Source organism: Ambystoma mexicanum, chromosome 1q (genome assembly GCF_040938575.1).
Source record: "Ambystoma mexicanum isolate Mex_15411 chromosome 1q, UKY_AmexF1_1, whole genome shotgun sequence".
In the NCBI taxonomy this organism is placed as follows: Eukaryota; Metazoa; Chordata; class Amphibia; order Caudata; family Ambystomatidae; genus Ambystoma; species Ambystoma mexicanum.
Window position 1 is genome coordinate 1164635688 of NC_090922.1, and position 19830 is coordinate 1164655517.

Below are 19830 nucleotides of genomic sequence, written 5' to 3' on the forward strand. Positions count from 1 at the left end.
ACGAAACTGCATTCATGCATTTCCCCACCTTTCTCGATCATAGTCACCACTGTACACTCACTTCTTAACGAATCCTTTTGCTTTCTACACTCCTCTTCAGGGCATTGTATTTCATAAATCTAGGAGGATAGCTGAGCGGCAATATGTTCGCCCTGGAAGCAAGAGACACATAGCAACACAGGTTCAATCCCCGAGTACGCGCTTAGAAACCTCTGGGTATTTAAGCACGTTATAAATACGCAACTAAACCAAAAAAATTTAAAAATTCTGGAACTAAAAAAACAAAACAATTCTTGTAACAGCGCCTCGATGCACGAGGGCTGTGCGAGCGCTTTAAAAATGTCTTTCTCCCCACATTATGAAAATGATAATCTCCATCCTCGTGCTCAGCAAACTGAACTACTGTGTGTGCCTATCCCTTCATCCCTCTAGAAAAAGTCCTTAACTTCACTACCCACACTGTCTACTACCTATCCAGATCCACCAGCCCTTCTAACTACCAACACCATATTGTTTGGCTCGACCCGCACAGCTGCTTCCTGTATAAGCTCCTTTGTGTAATCTACAAAGCTGTCAATGGTCTTGGTTCCTCAGTACCTAACTGTATACCTGTCTAATCACCACCCTGCTCCATCTGCTCTTCTTCTGCACCCAACCTCACTGACCCAATGCCTCCCCTGTGCTTCCTCTTTCTCTTTATTTGCCCCACTCCATTGGAACCCGTTGCCCATCACAACCAAAGCCAGCTTGAATATGAATCTCTTCAAAAGCTCGCCTTAAACTTCACTTGGAGCTCCTCCCAGATCCTCACCCATCCTCCCGACCTGACCGCTTTGCTGCCTCTAGTGCTGGGTAATAATGAAATTATGTATATTCATAAAGTACTCCTCCTTAGTCTGAAGCACTTGCACCCATAGGTTGAGGTTACATTTGTAAGTTACCTCTTTTTTACATTTTTGTCTGCTTTGTTTTTTTCACCCTGTTCTATGTACTACTTTGTTCACAACTTCATAAACTGGGTCCCTACTTGTTCTCATCATCGTGCTATTGCAAAGGCACCCGTCTGGGTGATGCCTCCACTATCTGTAAACGTGTTAACGCAAGTCATTTCCGGGGCGTGGCCTGGAGCTCATGGCGAGTGGGAGCTGAGTCGCCGTGCTCCGGCCGAGGCGCCGTATCCTGATCCTTTTGCCTGCCTAAAATTGCACCTGAGACGGAAAGAACCGATTCCAAGGGAAGGGGAACCGACCCCAAATACGTTGCTGTGGTCCTCCCCTGGACCTGGACCTCCAAACCCACGGATTCTTCCCGATAAAGGTCCCCCCCATGGCGGGACCTAAGATGGCGGCCATCTTTCAAAGCTGATGTCGCAGGAGAACGCCAGCCGCTTTCGCAGTGAAACCGACTTGTAAAATGCTACCGAGGGGAAGAAGAACCTCCGCCTCTGCAGCGGGGAGCCAACTGGGGGCTCCTGACCGGGCCCGTGCCCTGGACTACGGCACCGAGTGGGGCCGCCCCGACCTCCGGTGCGGGGGACCCCTGCCATCGTCAGCGGAGGAAGGCGGAGGTGAGGAGAGCGCTGGGCGAGGGCATAAACTATTTGAACATGCCATTGTATATTCCCCCGAGAACTTGATCACTAACTCTGCCCGAATCGGATCACCCTGCTTTCGGAACCATAAGCTCCCCAACCTCGCCCGCCGTCATTCGCCTCCACACGACCGAGTGACGCCCATCATGGCGGCCAGGAACAAGACGAAGGCAACCACCATGGACATGTATGTGTCCGCTAAAGCTAAAGCTCCTCCGCAGCCATGCGCTTCTACTCCCGAACCTCCCCGAACAAATCCGGCAGACCCTCCCGAAAACCAAGCCCAAGTGTTGGAGGCAATTGCATCACTGCGCGCATTTATAGATTCCAGAATCGGAGAGTTCAAATCCAAGCTACAACTCATGCGCCAGGATGCCCGAAATCTGACAGAAAGAGTAACCTCCGCCGAATCAACCATAAAGGAGACGTCGGGAGACACAATGGAGCTGAAGGCCAAGGTGCTGGACTTAGAACGGAAGGTGCTCACACTCGAGGCCAGGGCTGAGGAGGCCGAGGGCCGAGCCAGACGCGCCAACATCAGAATACTGGGGGTACCGGAGGGAATTGAAGGCCCGAACCCGACGGCCTATATAGAATCCTTGATACAGCAGGAGGTGGGCGCCGGAAAGCTGACGCAAGGATTTTCGATTGAAAGGGTGCACAGATCGCTACAGAAGAGACCCCCGCCAGGCTCACACCCTCGCCCTATAATTGCCAAAGTCCTCAACTTCCAGGACAGAGAGAGACCATCCTCCGGCACTCTAGAGAGGAGGGCCCCATCGAACGTGGGAGCTCGAAGATTACGATCTACCCCGACTACACCCCGAAAGTCCAGCGGGAAAGGAACTCATTTGTGCCGATTAAGGCCCGACTCAGGCAACTGAACCTGAAGTATATGTTACTATACCCCTCTAGACTGAAAGTGATCCACAAGGGCAGGGCGATTTTCCTGGAATCCCCGGCAGCCGCAAACATGTGGCTAGAAGACAACAATTTAGCTGCAGACAATGACCCTCAACCTACTGAAAATTGTTGAACCCCCCGAGCCTGAGACATCGAAGATACCGTGACTCATAAACCCTACTTGGACGTAACGTGAATGACTTAAGAGAAGGTAAAATCACCCAACAGCTAGCAATGATGATACGGCCCTCGCTCGGCCCACGCCGGGCACAGGGCCCCGCCTCCCACGAACAGCACAGGTCAGGCCCGTTGCCTGACCGACCCCCCTCGTGCCCGACACCCGGATGGGCCCTGACGGTGCGAGAGCGCCTGAGCACCAGCAAGACCCCGTTGTTGCTGGGCGCACCAGTTATAGTTTTGTTAATTGTTTTTGTTCACACCACAGTCTTCAGAATATCAGCGGAAAAGAAATATGGGGCCGGAGGCCCTTGGGAGAGGCGGAAGAGAAAACATCAGAACCTAGAGGGAAAGCCACACCACCAGGAGACAGGGGCGGCAGGGAAGATGAAACCAAGACGCAGGCCCAATGGCACTCCAACTTAAGGTGATGACGTGGAATGTGAGGGGCATGGGCACGTATCTGAGAAGGAACCGGATCCACTCCTACTTGCGTAGGAAAAAGGTGTCAATAGCGATGCTTCAAGAAACCCACCTCACGGAAGAAACCACGGCTAAATTATCTGATAGATGGGGAGGTATGGGGAAAGGAGCCCCATAATCCAAATTCGCCAGAGGAGTGTTCACGTGGGTGAGTCCGACTGTGCCCTTCCACCTATTGGGCTACGAAGCAGATAAAGAGGGCAGATACCTAATATTATGGGGTACCATTGAATCCACGCCAATCTGCCTGGTGAACTCATACTTTCCGCAACATGGAATACCCTCACACCTCTCAATGCTCAGTGCCAAAATGATTCCTCGGAGAGAGGGCGCCTTCATATGGGGTGGCGACTTCAATTCCATCAGAAACAGCGCTGTGGACAGATCAGACCCCCCCCGTCTCTCGAACAGCCCTGCATCCAACGCGCTAAACACTGCAATAGAACAGCTCGACCTGGTGGACATTTGGAGGGAACAACATCGCACCGAGAGGTGCTACTCCTATTACTCTGCCCTGCACAAAGTCCACACGAGGATAGACTACCTGTTCATAGATCGTGAGCTGGCGCAACAAGTGGATGACACACTCTACCTAGGCAGAACCATATCCGATCACTCACCACTGATCATGCAATGGACCCCGAGAGGTCCCAGACCGCCTATCCCCCTATGGAGAATGCCACCCGCAGCACTCACAGACCACGCATTTAGGGAGGAACTTGGCACCAAACTTGAGGAATACCTAGACATTAACACAGGCTCAGTGTCAAGCTGGAACACACTATGGGAGGCCATGAAGGTTGTGACAAGGGGTGAAGTAATATCAGGAGCCGGTGGTATCCGTAAGCTCCTGAGACTGGAACTGGAGGAGCTGGAGAACAAGATCACCCACCTGGAATCCGGAATCAATACTAAGCCGGACGCCGAAATAGAATTAAAGAGCACCCGGGAGGAGTGCCTTTTGGCCTGGAACAGACTGTCCAAATTTGACTACGCGACCTACACGGCCAGAGCTCAAAAAGAAGCGGATAAGCCTGGTAGAATGTTGGCCTGGCTATGTAGGCGCGAGTTCCCAAGACATCTCCCAACCGAAATAACCGATGAGAGGGGGATAACTCACCGGACGCAGCTAGACATCAACTCAGCTTTTGCGGCCTTCTACTCCAGATTGTACGCCCACGACACCAAAATACCAGTGGACGACATAAAGGCCACACTGGCCGAGATTGAGCTCCCAAGACTGAAGGAAGCCCAAAGAGAGTTACTGGATGCGGAAATCACTATAGAGGACGTGACAGACGCGATTAAATCGCTGACCACCTGCAAAACCCCAGGAAGCGATGGGCTCCCGCCTGAATTTTACAAAGCCTACGAAGCGACCCTTGCCCCGACCCTCCACAAGGTGTATATGGAGGCATACGAAAACGGAAACTTACCCAACACCATGAAAGAGACGATTATCATCCCTATACTCAAACCCAACAAACCCGCCAATAACTGCGAATCATACCGCCCGATTGCCATGCTAAACTACGACTGCAAGATCCTGACGACAATCCTGGCCAAGAGGCAGGCGAGGGTGATTGGAACCTTGATTCATGAGGACCAGAACGGCTTTGTGCCAGGACGCAACACCACTGCGAACCTGAGGAGGCTCCAACACATCATGGCAGAGACCTATGATCGGGACGAGGACCTAGCGGTGCTCTCCTTGGATGCCATAAAGGCCTTCGATTCAATCTACTGGGAGTGGCTGATCGAAGTGCTAAAAGAATTCCTGGTGGATGTGTGCAAAACTCAGGCGGACTTGGCGACAGCCAGGAGGTGGGAGAGAGCTGGAATCTATACATGGGGAGATCTGTTTGAAGACGGCATGTTCAGAGAGCTCGAATCGCTACAGGCCAACGAAGGCATCTCGAACACCCAGTTCCTGTGGTACCACCGCCTCAAGCGGACAGCAAAGGCACAGTGGCCTGACTGGCCAGAAGAACCCCCGCCGGACCCCCTCCTCCAGGAGATGTACGATCTAGCAGATGGTTGGAAACCGGTCTCCCGCTTGTACACCAAACTAAACGATAGACCCAACCCGAAAAGCGCGTCCCTGAGACAGAAATGGGAATCCGAACTAGGGATCGCGCTAACCGACAGTGAATGGGAGCGAATACTACTATACCCCAAGGAGGTGTCGAGGAACATTAGATTTAAACAGGTTCAATTGAACGTACTGTACAGGACATACATGACCCCACTCAGAGTTGCAACTTTCAACAAACATGCACCGCCGAACTGCCCCTGGTGCGGAAATGACAAAGCGGACATGGTCCATATGTTTTGGACATGCACCAAAACAGCAAATTTCTGGTCCATGGTGGAACGTACCTGCACCGCAGCGGGACTCACGAGATATGAGTGGAACCCAAAGGAATGCCTATTGGGAGCTCATCCCAGGCCTAGCAAATACAAACACCTGGTCAAACTGATGGACCTAGCCTGCATCCTTGCAAAACGTTCCATTGCAATGGCATGGAAATCCCCAAGGGGCCCAAGGCACGGACGTTGGCTTATGGACCTGGAAAAGTGGACGGAGGCAGAAACTAGGGCCTGGCAGGATGGAACCCGCTCAAACGATGATGACTCCAACGACACCCTAGACTCATGGAAGGCCCTGGTGCTTGACATCCAATTTGCCTCCGACCACAAACCCCCCTGAGCTTTCACCCTCACTAGAGACTTGCTTGTGACTTACCCCAAGAATGGTCAACCTGATGATCAAGCCCCCGTGAACTTGGGTGTGCCGCACACCAGCCCCTCGCCCGCCGCCACAATTACGAACAATATATTCACCTATGAAGACTGTGGTAGTTAGTTAGTTAATTTGTTTTAGTTTGTTTGTTGTGCTACCGTTTGATTGCCATGCTAAACTACGACTGCAAGATCCTGACGACAATCCTGGCCAAGAGGCTGGCGAGGGTGATTGGAACCTTGATTCATGAGGACCAGAACGGCTTTGTGCCAGGACGCAACACCACTGCGAACCTGAGGAGGCTCCAACACATCATGGCAGAGACCTATGATCGGGACGAGGACCTAGCGGTGCTCTCCTTGGATGCCATAAAGGCCTTCGATTCAATCTACTGGGAGTGGCTGATCGAAGTGCTAAAAGAATTCCTGGTGGATGTGTGCAAAACTCAGGCAGACTTGGCGACAGCCAGGAGGTGGGAGAGAGCTGGAATCTATACATGGGGAGATCTGTTTGAAGACGGCATGTTCAGAGAGCTCGAATCGCTACAGGCCAACGAAGGCATCTCGAACACCCAGTTCCTGTGGTACCACCGCCTCAAGCGGACAGCAAAGGCACAGTGGCCTGACTGGCCAGAAGAACCCCCGCCGGACCCCCTCCTCCAGGAGATGTACGATCTAGCAGATGGTTGGAAACCGGTCTCCCGCTTGTACACCAAACTAAACGATAGACCCAACCCGAAAAGCGCGTCCCTGAGACAGAAATGGGAATCCGAACTAGGGGTTGCGCTAACCGACAGTGAATGGGAGCGAATACTACTATACCCCAAGGAGGTGTCGAGGAACATTAGATTTAAACAGGTTCAATTGAACGTACTGTACAGGACATACATGACCCCACTCAGAGTTGCAACTTTCAACAAACATGCACCGCCGAACTGCCCCTGGTGCGGAAATGACAAAGCGGACATGGTCCATATGTTTTGGACATGCACCAAAACAGCAAATTTCTGGTCCATGGTGGAACGTACCTGCACCGCAGCGGGACTCACGAGATATGAGTGGAACCCAAAGGAATGCCTATTGGGAGCTCATCCCAGGCCTAGCAAATACAAACACCTGGTAAAACTGAAGGACCTAGCCTGCATCCTTGCAAAACGTTCCATTGCAATGGCATGGAAATCCCCAAGGGGCCCAAGGCACGGACGTTGGCTAATGGACCTGGAAAAGTGGACGGAGGCAGAAACTAGGGCCTGGCAGGATGGAACCCGCTCAAACGATGATGACTCCAACGACACCCTAGACTCATGGAAGGCCCTGGTGCGTGACATCCAATTTGCCTCCGACCACAAACCCCCCTGAGCTTTCACCCTCACTAGAGACTTGCTTGTGACTTACCCCAAGAATGGTCAACCTGATGATCAAGCCCCCGTGAACTTGGGTGTGCCGCACACCAGCCCCTCGCCCGCCGCCACAATTACGAACAATATATTCACCTATGAAGACTGTGGTAGTTAGTTAATTTGTTTTAGTTTGTTTGTTGTGCTACCGTTTGATGGTTGTGTTGTATTCATATAAATGCCAATAAAATACTTTTTAAAAAAAAACGCGAGTCATTTCTGAGGGAAATTGACTTGTTCTTCAAATACATACAAATACAAAAAGGTGTCCCCTGAGCAGTAGTATTTTAAATGCCTCCTCTTTTGAAATACCACCTAAATATGAGTTGAAAACAAATGGATTATTTATTGCAAGGCGTACTAGAAAGTAATTATTGTATGGTGTAAAGAACCAATATTTAATAACTTATATGTAACCTTTTCAATAACTAACATGTTCTATATGCCAAACTTTCAATGTTCCCTAGACTTTAAACTGATTAGTAAGTGGTATTTTAATACAAGTGTACAAATATGATACGTTTTTATCGCTACCACCATACTAATGCAACCCTACTTTTTTCTAAATATTGCAGAGAATTATAAATCAAAACCATGAAACCATAATTACAAGTTCCAGAAAAAAATAATTTTCTATAGGGTTCAAAACGAATTCCATGAATAAAAAAAACGGTTCAATTCTGCTCATTGCCCTCCTCAGTAGGTTATGTTAATGCAATTTGTAAAGCACTCGTAGGCCAAAAGGTATCGTTGTGCTGGAACACACACGAAGGCAGTAAACAATCATACCTAGCAAAGTACCGTTTTCAGCTTCCGTCTATATTCCAGATGATTCTGGCTGTGTCTCAAGGCAGGCGGCAGCCCATTCCACAACTTATCAGCTGGTACTGAAAATGTTTGACCACCCACTCTTACAAGGCAGTACCTAGGGACTACCACCAAACACGCATCAGCAGAACACAGTACCCGACTAGGAATATATGAGACAAACTTTTCACAAAGATAGCCTGCCTCCTGCTGATAGTAAGCCCGGTGAACAAGCCAAAAAGCCTTGAACTCCACTTGCCTATACACCAGAAGCCAATGAAGGGATCATAAGACCGGGGAAATATGCATTCCATAAAGGTAGGTTTGTCACCCCCCCCCCCTCCGGGCAGCTAGATTCTGCAGCACCGGTAGGCGATGGACAAACCCAACTGACTAAGCCAAAAACAGGGCATTGCAGTAATCTAATCAGCCAAGGATCAATGAAGACATAACCACAGGATGCAGATGACTAGGCAAAAAAGGCAGAGTTTTCCGCAATATTCTCAGCTGAAAATGGCCAGCTCTAAAGATTGCACTAACTTGAACAGCCATGGAAAGAGTAGAGGATTAGATAACCCCTACATTTCTCACTATGGTCACTGGCATAGGAAATTCACCACAAAAAAAGGAGGCCAGAAAGAGGGAGTCCAAAGAGTAGGATTAGGGGGAAACCCACCACCAAAAGCTCTGCTTTGTCCAAATTCAACTTCAGCCAATTGCTGTCCATCCACTCCCCCACGGCCACCAAGCACTGACTCAAATGCGAGGACACCTCAGCCCTGGCAAGATCAAGTCGAACCAGGATCTGGGTGTCAGCATAAGAGTAGCACCTGGAGGCGGACAAGACAGACAAGAGGCTGAATATAGATATTAAAGAGTGATGGGGACAGCGTGGAGCCCTGCAGAACACAACATGTCAAGGAATAAGATGGAGAAAGAAAAGGATGAAGTGATTGGCACCCATCACCCAGGAAGGAGGCAAACCAGGCTAGAACGGTCCGAGACATGCCAAGGCCAGGCGGGATAGCAGGATGGAGTGGTCGACAGTGTCGAAAGGCACTGAAAGATCCAGCTGAATCAGGGAACCCACTCCTCTGCCATCAACCAGACTGTTCATGCCATCTAACACAGACACCAAGACACACTCCGTACAATGCCTGGAACCCAGACTGAAAGGGGTCGAGGAAATAAGAATAAAGAAAAGAACAGAAGACAGCAGGGCTTCCAACAGTTTCATGAAAAAGGTAGCAGAGAGGTAGGAAAATAGTTAGAAAAAACAGAATAATCCAGTGACGGCTTATTTAAGAGTGGAATAGCAATGGCCTGCTTCAATTCAGCCGAGATATAGCCAGATTGACAGTAAATATTAATAGCTTGGGCTATCCAGGTAATTACACCTGGTATAATGTCCTTCAGAACACTCAATGGTACAGGGTCAGAAGGAACAGCACATTTAAGTTGCATAGCCGCATTACTCACCACTACAGCTGTGAATATTGGAAAGTCTGACCAATTATGAGAGGAACCTGCCTTAGCCTTACCAAGGTCTGCGGTGCTCATAATCTGATCAGCCGTACAAATATCAGTGCAAATATGTTCCACTAGTATTGAAAAATGTAGCCAGTGAGTCACAACGTAGTTGTGTAGGAGCAACTACAGGAACAAGATTAGCCATAGAGGACAAAGATGGAACTATTTTCTCAGGGTTGATTTAGCACACTTTCAATTTGAATGGGTGAAACAGTGCTGTTTCGATACCACATGGCGGCATGATAATCCTTAGAGCACGGACGATAGATAGCCTTCTCAGGCGTCCCATATGAGCGGCGCCATTTGCGTTCCATCTGTTTTACCTTAAGGCAGAATGCTTTCAATTAGTCCAAAAACCGAGGTTCAGATTGACGATTACGGGGGTCAAACCATCTTCAGGGGCGCAACCACATTTGCCGCGTGCCTCAACACGCCCATCATAGTAGTTAAACTAATATTAATGGTAGAAGTACACTCCTCTTCCACAATAGCGGTTACAATTGCAGGATTTTTAGGAGGAGGGGTAGGAAGCTTAAAGTGGAAAAAACAAAAATGATCAGATCAAATCACAGACTCAGCCGATAAAAAAAAATCAGTTTTGGGTTCATCTGAAAAAAAACAAATTCAAGAATGTTACCCAACACATGGGTAGGCTCAGCTACAACTTGCTCCACACCTAGGTCAGTCAAGGCTTCACAAAAGATAGATAGGGTAGGAGTATCTGCACAGTTAAATGTAAGATTAAAATCACTTAGAACAACCAATTGAGAATACTGCGATTTAAGTTGCAGGTATAAAGTCCAAGAAGGGGTTTAAAAACCCTCTATTAGAGCCAGAAGGCCTATACATTTTGTTTAAATGCACTGAGCAAGATGATGAAATTGCAAAACAAACTAATAGCGCTTCCATCGTGATGCTGTTGCCAACGGAATCTGTAGCAGCTGAAAACTAGATTTAAATATAATGGCAACTCCACCTCCCGGATGGGTCGAAATTTCAATCTATTACAATATTTTATACTCCTCTGGGAGCGCCTGTACGAACGCTGGGTTAGAGCCACCCTTAAACCATGCCTAGTTGAGACACAGCAAATCAGGAGACTTACTGTCTAACAAATCATAAACATCAGCAGCGTGAGCTGGAAAGGATTGTGTATTGGATAGAGTAATATTAATGTGCAATTCCAGCTTCTTAACACACATAGGATAGCGTTCCACAGTAGCCTGCCAATTAGCAGGTAAGAGAGTGGTGGGGGGAGCGAACTCCAAAATATTTCTGCGGGATACTTTAGTCGCAGGACCCCCACCCAACCCGTCTGCCACACGGACGAGTACAACAGGCCCGGCTTTTTGCATGCCTTTGGTGCACATCCGGTGCGCCCCCTGCGCCGTCTGGGGTGCAGGCACATTAAAGCCATGCAAATCCCATGAGACCACCGTAGCGGAAAGTAAAGGCGGACTCTACATAATAGTATGCACACACACGTAATTCAAAGAATACTGACCCCGAAGAATACAATCATCCAAGGATTATTTGGGAAAAGGATAATGGAAACACACTGCACTGAAATTTAAAAACGAATTAGTAAAATCGGAAACTACTAGTTAAATAACCCAAAGCAGCCGAACAGCAGCTGCCTACCCGGTATGTTACAGCATCTTTCGGCTCATTTAAGCTGTGCAAAGCACACGTGACCATCGTAGCGGACAGTACAGGCAGACTCTGCCTAACGGTATGCAGACACTTCTTCTGCATTTACTCTCATTTTAAACGTGCGAAGCCGGTCATGTTTGAAATATGCTGCAGCTCCAAAAGCAGGCATGCCAGAAACACCTTTTCCTCCAAAAGCAGGCATGCCAGAAACACCTTTTCCTCCAAAAGCAGGCATGCCAGAAACACCTTTTCATCTGCACCGGAGATAGGGAGGGGTGGTTGCTTGATGGGGGACTAGCGCTGAAGGTGCTGCTCTTTCTCTTCAGAATCCTGCAGATTACTCTCCATTGATGAAGACACTCAAGGAAGAAAGGACGTTAAGGCAATTGGGTGGAAACAGAAAGGGGTAATGCTGAAGAGTACACGGTTGCATGATCTCCTTATATCACAATCTCTAAAGATCCGGCTAATCCTCAGAATTGGGAGAACTGGGAGAAACACTGGTTACAGCAAGAAAGATGGATCATTAACCTACACCTGGTCCAGAGCTGGGCTCTTACAAGGGTGAGATAGCAGATGCGTTGTCACATACATAACTAACAAGATCGTTTGATGTTGATCTCTGGTGTCCATGTTATTTCACAACACTTTGCCATAGGTAAGAGAATACGAGTGACAAGTAAGGGCCTTTGAAAGGGAGGCAGGAGAAAGAGCATGCCAGGTCTAAAATGGGTTGGCTCGCTCTAAAAACTACCTTCACATAATTTGCAGTCGTATATGGCATCAATACGCTATGGTCGTTGCTTGAGTAAGTCATATCTAGACTACGTTGACTAATAAGTATTTTGGAGAGAATGATGTACTCCAGGGGCATGGCTTGGCATCCATGCAAGCGTGAGCGAATTCCCAGAGCTCCCGCGTGATCCGTCTTTCCATCCTGAAAACTGGTGGAGAAACAGCAGCAAGAACCAAATAAAATAGTGAGGAGGCGTCTGAAGATCTGGGAAGCAGAGGAGCGAAACCCTGAATAGAATCGGAGTCAATTGAGGCCGGGGGGGGAGTCCGAAGCAATCGCAAGGCCAGCACACAAAACGGCGGGCGTGGCTCGCTGAGCGGACGGACGTGCCCTGAGCAGAAGAGCAGTAAGTCCAGGCACTGGGGCGCAGATGCTGGCGAGGGAGAGAGGAGCAGCAGACACCAGAGCCCTGCCCCGGCCGGGGACCAGGAGGCCAGTCACCACTTTGAGGTGGCTGGGGCAGCCCGCCCACGGAGGGCGAAAAACGAAGAGGCATTCTGCTGTGGCCACGCAGGGACTGGCAAGGCGTGCGGACGGTCACGACGGTGGTCGGCTGAGGAGGGCAGCGGAGACGCAGAGGCCCCAGTCGGTGTCCCGCACCACCAGAAGAAAAGGGAAGGAAGTGTGCGAGGAGAAAGGCGGTGCCGCGGCGGGACCGGAGTTGCGCCGAGGTGGGGCGCAGTGGGGTGCGCCTCGGATTGCCTGGACTCGGAACTCATTGGAGGCTGCCTATCAAGCGGGTGGGCACCACAAGACACTGCAGTGACCGCCACAAACCAAGGGTCATTGAGGACAGCCCAGCCCAAGGCGCACGACCACACAAAACATGAAGAATCCGGCGGACGTCGGGGGCCTAGAACCGGGAGCCCAGAGGGGCACTCCACGTCAGAAATCTGGTGAGTGTGGCCTTCTCCCTGAGCCCTCCAGCGCGGATACAGACACGGTCTGCACCGGCACCCGTGTTGAGGGTGCAGCGATCCCCTAGAGGTGGCGAGCACCTGAGGCAGTACACGAGGGCGAGTGCGGGCCACTGAGGCGGACAATATATCAGGAGCAAGGTCAGGAGGGGGAAAAAAAAGAAAAAGAAAAGAAAGAGACAATTAAGAAGACCACCATGAGGCAGGCGAAAGGTGGAGGAAGTGGGACCCTGCAGTTACTATGATAACTCAGCTGATCAGCCTGCCCTGAAGAATACATAACTCTGAGGCGGATTGGGGGGGACCACTGCATCGGGTCGTGGGACACCAACTAGGACCCCCCCTACAGTGCGTGAGACAGTGACAAAAGAGTGCCGAAAGATGGACAGCACATAAGCCAGCAGGGGTATCCAGCCCCATATCAATGGGCACTACGAAGCCGAGGCCAATAACAGAGTAACAGAAGGGAACAGTCCAGTGCGAACAGTGACTAACCACATGGGAAGACACAGCCCACCCAAGCAGAGCAGGGTCTGAGGGTGCAAAAAACACTACCGGCTCTGGCACCAGAGGGTGAAGCACGGAAGTGGAGAGTTGCCACTGAATAGAAGCACACGCTGGAAGTAAGGGGACCCTAGATCCGTACCGCAAAGACAGTACATGTGAAGGGTATAGCTCCCCGGACAGACACTGGCCCTGAAAGGACACAAGCCAGCGGAGGGAGAGTACCCCGGAGCCACTACACATCAGCAGGTAAACGGTGGCAGACCACAGGTCAAGGGGTACCCATAAAAGTCAATAAGCCGGCCTCCACATCAGGGACAGAAAACTGCAACGCCAACTTATAAAAAACCCTGCAGGGACGCAAACAGACTGCCGGAGGGTAAGAGAAAGGCTCAGGGACCCTCACAGGACAAGGCAAGGCAAGGGGCACCACCAGCCTAGAAACACAGTGAAACGTAAAAGGCGTAAGCTAAAGCATAAAGGGGGTTGCGAGGGAGGCCATCCCCCCTGCACAACATTGATCATACCTGTAACATAACAGTGCTGACCTCTCCACTGGGGTACAAGGCGAAACAAGAAGAGAAGGATCACATTGAAGGAAGATAATATACCGAGGGGACCATAACCCATTGAATGACCGCAAGAAAACACATCTGAGGGGGCACCAGAAGCAGCGCGGACAACAGGGCCTCGAGGTGAGCAGTGCTGGGAAGGAAACAATTTGCTAGGAGGCGTGTGCGCCGGCTGCAAAAGAGAGGGAGATCAGAGACATAGCGTCTGCACCGAAGCACAGAGACATAGGACCGAGGAAGCAAACATGCTTGACAAACAGAAAGGAGGCAAAGGGAGGCAAACCAGCATGGAGTCATTTGCCCGCAAGAATGACGATCTGCAACCCGGGGCAACAGAGGCGGTCACGGGCATGTCGAACCCCACACAGAGGTATTAGACAAGTAGAAGGCAGCATCTTGGCGGCCATAGGTGCACTTAAAGCATCAATAAAGGGCAAGCTAGATGCAGTGATTGTAGATGTGGGGCTCCTCAGACAGGACACAAGGAATCTAGCGGAGAGAGTGACAACGGTGGAGTAACAGGTGCAGAGTAGCACGGCGAATGTGACTACCTCCCAATCCCAAATGTGAGAGGTACTGGATAGGATCTGCATGCTGGAACGCAGAGCTGAAGATGCAGAAGGGAGAGCTCCACACAACAACGTGCGCATAGTGGGGCTGCCGGAGGGGGAGGAAGGCAGAGACCCCACGATCTACCTAGAGAGCCTACTGCTTCAGGAAGTGGGGGCAGGGAATTTATCCCAGGGCTTCGTGGTGGAGAGGGCACACAGAGCTCTAACCAAGAGACCCCGCCCGGGTGCACCCCCAAGACCTATGATCATGAACTTCAAAGACAGGGAGAAGAGCCTGGCATTCTCACGGGAGGGGGGTGTAAAAATGAGAAATGGCATTAGAGTAACCATCTATCCAGACTACACAGCTCTCATGCAAAGATAATGGGCACAGTTTTGACCGACCAAGGAGTGCCTCAGGGCAGCGGGTGTGAAATTCATGCTGTTATACCCCTCAAACTAAAAGTGTTAAACAATGGGAGGACACATATCTTTGAGACTACAGCGGACGCCCAAGAGTGGATGGACCAACAAGGGATCCCACAACCAAGAGAAGAGAATGGGAGAAATAGAGACGCACCTCAGTGAGGCACGGAGCGCAAACGATGAACAGGCACACATTACAGAGGCAAGACCAACAGCCTGACCGGGGGAAGCTTGAACAATACTTGCTCAGACCGCCGGACGCCACAACACCTTACAAACAATGGCACTGGGGTTGTACCCAGACAAAACAAGAAAAGGCAAGCAAACAGCAGAGACCTGAACCAGTAGTTTGGAAATGGGAGCTCACAGTCTCCGGGAGTGGACCTCCAAGACCCACAGGTGGGATCCCAAGGAGAGATGGAGTCAGCGGTGTCAGTTCTGAGGCACCACGCCACGACGAAGGTGCCCACGACACAGAGTGCGGCACCTGGAATGCGGCGGAGCCAGAGCAGGGGGAGGGTGGCTAGGCGTTTGTTTATAGTTGTAGTAGTTGTGTGGTTAGGTTTGTTAAGGGAAGGCACGAGAGGAGGAAGACATACCAAGCAATAAAGACACGGTGGAGGCAAAGAAGAAGAGCAAACATGGCCACATCCAAATACAGGATTTCAGCGTGGAGCACCAAGAAAGGTGGCCAGCAGGGACCAGAGATTGGAAGTTGAGGGATTAGCTAGGACAGGAGAGGGCACGAGAGAAAGACGCGTCGACCAACAAAACACAGCGGGGAGAGACCAATTCCCAGAAGCACCATACACTAGAAGCAGAACAGCACACAAGCCCATGGGAAAAAACGGGATGCCGAACCCAGCAAACACCTGGGCCAGGAGGCACTAAATGTGGTCACATGGAATGTTAGGATGCTAAACGCCTACGTCAAGAGGCTGAGAGTTTATGCCTGGTTGAACAGGGCAAGGGCCCACATTGCAATGCTACAGGAGACACACTTGACGGCCGAAAAGCAAGCTTAGATGGCCAGGAAATGGGGAGCCCAGATGTACAGTGCAACATACTCCAACTACGCAGGAGGTGGAGACATGGATCGCCCCAGGGCCCAGGAAAAAGATGCAGAGGGAAGGGTCCTGATCATACATGTAATGCTGGAGAACCGGCAGGTGTGCCTGGTGAATACATACACCCCGAATCATGATGCAACAGACTTCTTCAGGACAGTTATACCTCGGCTGGCCCCATATAGGAATGCAACGATCATCTGGGCCGGCGATTTCAACTGTACATTAGACCCCCGACTGGACAGGTCGGACAACAAGCATAAGAAACCAGTGCTGTCATCCAGAGCACTACAGAAGATATTGGAACAGCTCGAGTTAGAAGACGTCTGGAGAAAGGTACATGAGAGCAAAAGGGGATACACACACTATAGCGCCAGGCATGGGACGTTCACCCGAATAGACTACCTGTTCACGGGCAAAGAGACATTAGGTGAATTCACAGGGGCACACATACACGCACGAACATTGTCCGATCACGCCCCACTGGGGGTGGCTTGGACACACACAAATAGGAGAGCCCACTCACATGGAGACCAAGAGCAGAAGCACTGCTGGACGGGGAATTCCAAGAGTATATCCAGAGCACACTAGACCACTACTTTGAGCATTAAACGGGGAGCGCGGATAGCATCAGAACGATTTGGGAGGCTCTTAAGGTGGTGGTCAGGGGAGCAGTAATGGGGGAGACGGGAGGCTTTAGGGGGGGGAGATTTTCGCTGAACTAGAGGGAGTAGAGAAGAAGATTGAGAGGGCGGAAGCACACGTAGGCGATACGGGAGGAGAACTGGGAGATCTCACTATCCTGAGACAACAGTGTATGGCAAACTGGGAGAGGCTGGGGACGCTGGATTACGGGAAGTATATAGAGAGACTGCATGCAGAGGGAGACAAGCCCAGTAGGCTCCTAACCTGGCTTACTAAGCAGGAGGGCAAGCGAGAACCGATAAACGCAATCAAGGACGAACAGGGGGAAGTGAAAGGTATAAATGTTTTTTTCACATTTTTACGAGAAACTATACACCCGGGTTCAGGAGGCAGAAGAGGGAGCTATAACCGATGCTTTAGGAGAAATCAATCTTCCACAACTAACAGAGGAGCAAGCCCAAATGTTAGATATGCCCCTCACAGTGGAGAAACTTTCGGCGGTCATAACCCAACTACTGACGGGAAAGTCCCCGGGGCCCAACGGGTTACCAGGGGAATTTTACAAGAAATACCGGGACAGCCTGGCCCCGAGACTACTGGAGACATTAGAAGAGGCATTTGAGAGGGGATGACTCCTGAGTAGCATGCCAGAATCTATAATAGTACCAATCCTAAAACCAGGGAAATCGCCTCTAGAGTGCGGGTTCTATAGACCAATCTCCCTGATAAACCAAGACTCCAAAATCCTTACAGCGGCCCTGGCCAACCGGCTCAAAAGAGTGACACCCACATTGGTGCATCCGGACCAAACGGGGTATATACCGGAACAGAATACTGCATGGAACCTCCATAGACACTACCACGTCGTAGACAAGCCGAATCAGGAAGAGGGGGAAAGCGTAGTGGCTTCTCTGAGTGCTTGCCCACTTCGGGATAGGGGAAGGGTTCCTACGTTGGATAAAGCTTTTATACAGGGATCCGGGGGCGAGAGTAAAGACGGGCCAACACGTCTCGGGGGAGTGGAACATAGCACAGGATACGAAACAGGGGTGCCCACTGTGCCCGATGTATACATCCTGGCCCTAGAATCATTTGCGGTCTTTTTGAGTGCGGAGTATAGGGACGCCAGAATAGCGATAGATGGGGAAACACACCAAACATCAATCTATGCAGACGATATGCTGCTTTATGTTCAGAGCCCACGGATCTATTTGCTGGACCTGCTCGAGGCCCTGGGAGCATTTGGCAGGCTGTCGGGAATCACCATCAATAGGAAAAAGTCCTCACTGTTCCCTCTGGCAGGCCTGAGAGGAGTGACACCAGACTGGCTACCGGATCTAGGCCTCACATGGACCCCACTTACCTTTAGATATTTGGGAGTTGATATAATCCACAACATTAAAGAGACACACAAGGCCAACACACAGGCGCCCCGGGATAAAATAAGGAATGCCATGCAATTCTGGAGGACACTGCCGTTGGGGATGATGGGCAGGATGGCCCTACTGAAGATGACGGTCCTACCCCGCCTTCTATATTATTTCACTAATATTCCTTATAATATCCCGGGTCATTCTTTAAACAGCTACACACTATGACAAGGGACTTCCTGTGGGGAGGAGGGAGAAACAGGGTAGCATTGAACACACTACAAAGAGGCTACGAGTGGGGGGCATCAGGCTTCTGGACTTCGAACCATATTATTTGGTAGCTCAGCTTCAATTCGTGGTGCAGTGGCTGGGCGAGGACAATTCCATAGGCGGAATTTTTTTTTCTACCATCACTCCAGCGATATTACTTAAGAGAGCTCCTGTGGATGGACACAGCCTCAGCCAAGGCACTCCCCCAATATGGTTAAACTGGGCCGAGCTTTATGGAAAAGAGCATGGAGAACCCAGGACATGAGGGATCCCTGCTTCAGGCAAATCCCCCTTGCGGGATTGGTGGATAACCATATAGCAAGCGTGGCAACGTTCAGAACATAGTGGGAAGACAAGGGAGTAGCCCAAATAGGAGATCTGTGGCAAGAGGGACACTGGGTAGACTTCCAGACCCTGGTAGAGGAGCAGGGAATACACAGGGGCCAATTCATATTGTACAATAGCATGGTTAGAACAATAAGGAGGAGGTGGGAGACCCTACTGGGGGTGGATGGCATAGTAGGGGCACTAGATGCATGGTACAATGTTTCTGAGGGGGGGACACACAGTGTCCAGGCTTTATGAAAAATTATTAGGAGCCAACACCACGAGAGAACGGCATACACAAGCCAAATGGGAAGAAGAGCTTCAGAAACCCTTCAGGTATGAGGAATGGAACAGCGCCCTTCAGTATGTGAAGAAAGTCTCCAGGAACGCAAGGTTCTGGCAGATGCAGCTCTATCTCACACAAAGAGCATACTTAACGCCTAAAAGAATGTTGAGCATGGGGAATGGACAGACACGGAGCTGCCCGCGCTGCGAGGCGGAGGTAGCGGACATGGTGCATTAGTTCTGGTCATGCCCAAGAATAATGATCTTTTGGGACATAATCAAGGAAAGAGCGCGGAAGGCAGGAATCCAAATGCAAGCTTGGTCACCAGCATCTTATCTACTGGGCTTGTTCCCAAGAGGAGACAAGCAGAGAACACATCTGGCAAAGATGAAAGACCTGATGACAATATTGGCGAAACGCTGCATTGCAATGGCATGGAACACAAGTACAGGACCCTTGATAGAGGGGTGGTGGGCGGACCTGCAAAATTGGGCGATAGCCGAATCATCAGCATGGACAAGGGCGACGTAAAGGGGAGAAGGCAGTAGTGGGGCTGGGATATTGGCATGGAACACTCTGGTGCAGGACCTGTTCAAAAGCAGAGAAAGTGACAGCACAAGCAACCTGGTGGAGGACTAGTTACGCGACGGAGGAGGCTGGGGGATTACGAGCCGAAAAGACTCAAGGAGGAGAGGGCCGACCCATTTGCACCCGGGTGCAACACACAGAATATCTAATGAAATATCATGGATGGGAGTAAAGAGGCCTAGCCGTGAACCAAGTAGATAAAGAATAATAAGGACTCAAACTCGAAAG

At 50.4% G+C, this 19830-nt stretch overlaps 1 protein-coding gene across 3 annotated transcripts in view; it reads right to left on the reverse strand.

Annotated features, from left to right (window-relative positions):
- FPGT (fucose-1-phosphate guanylyltransferase) overlaps positions 1-19830 on the reverse strand; it is a 172308-nt gene that overhangs the window by 55225 nt on the left and 97253 nt on the right. The window lies entirely within an intron of this gene.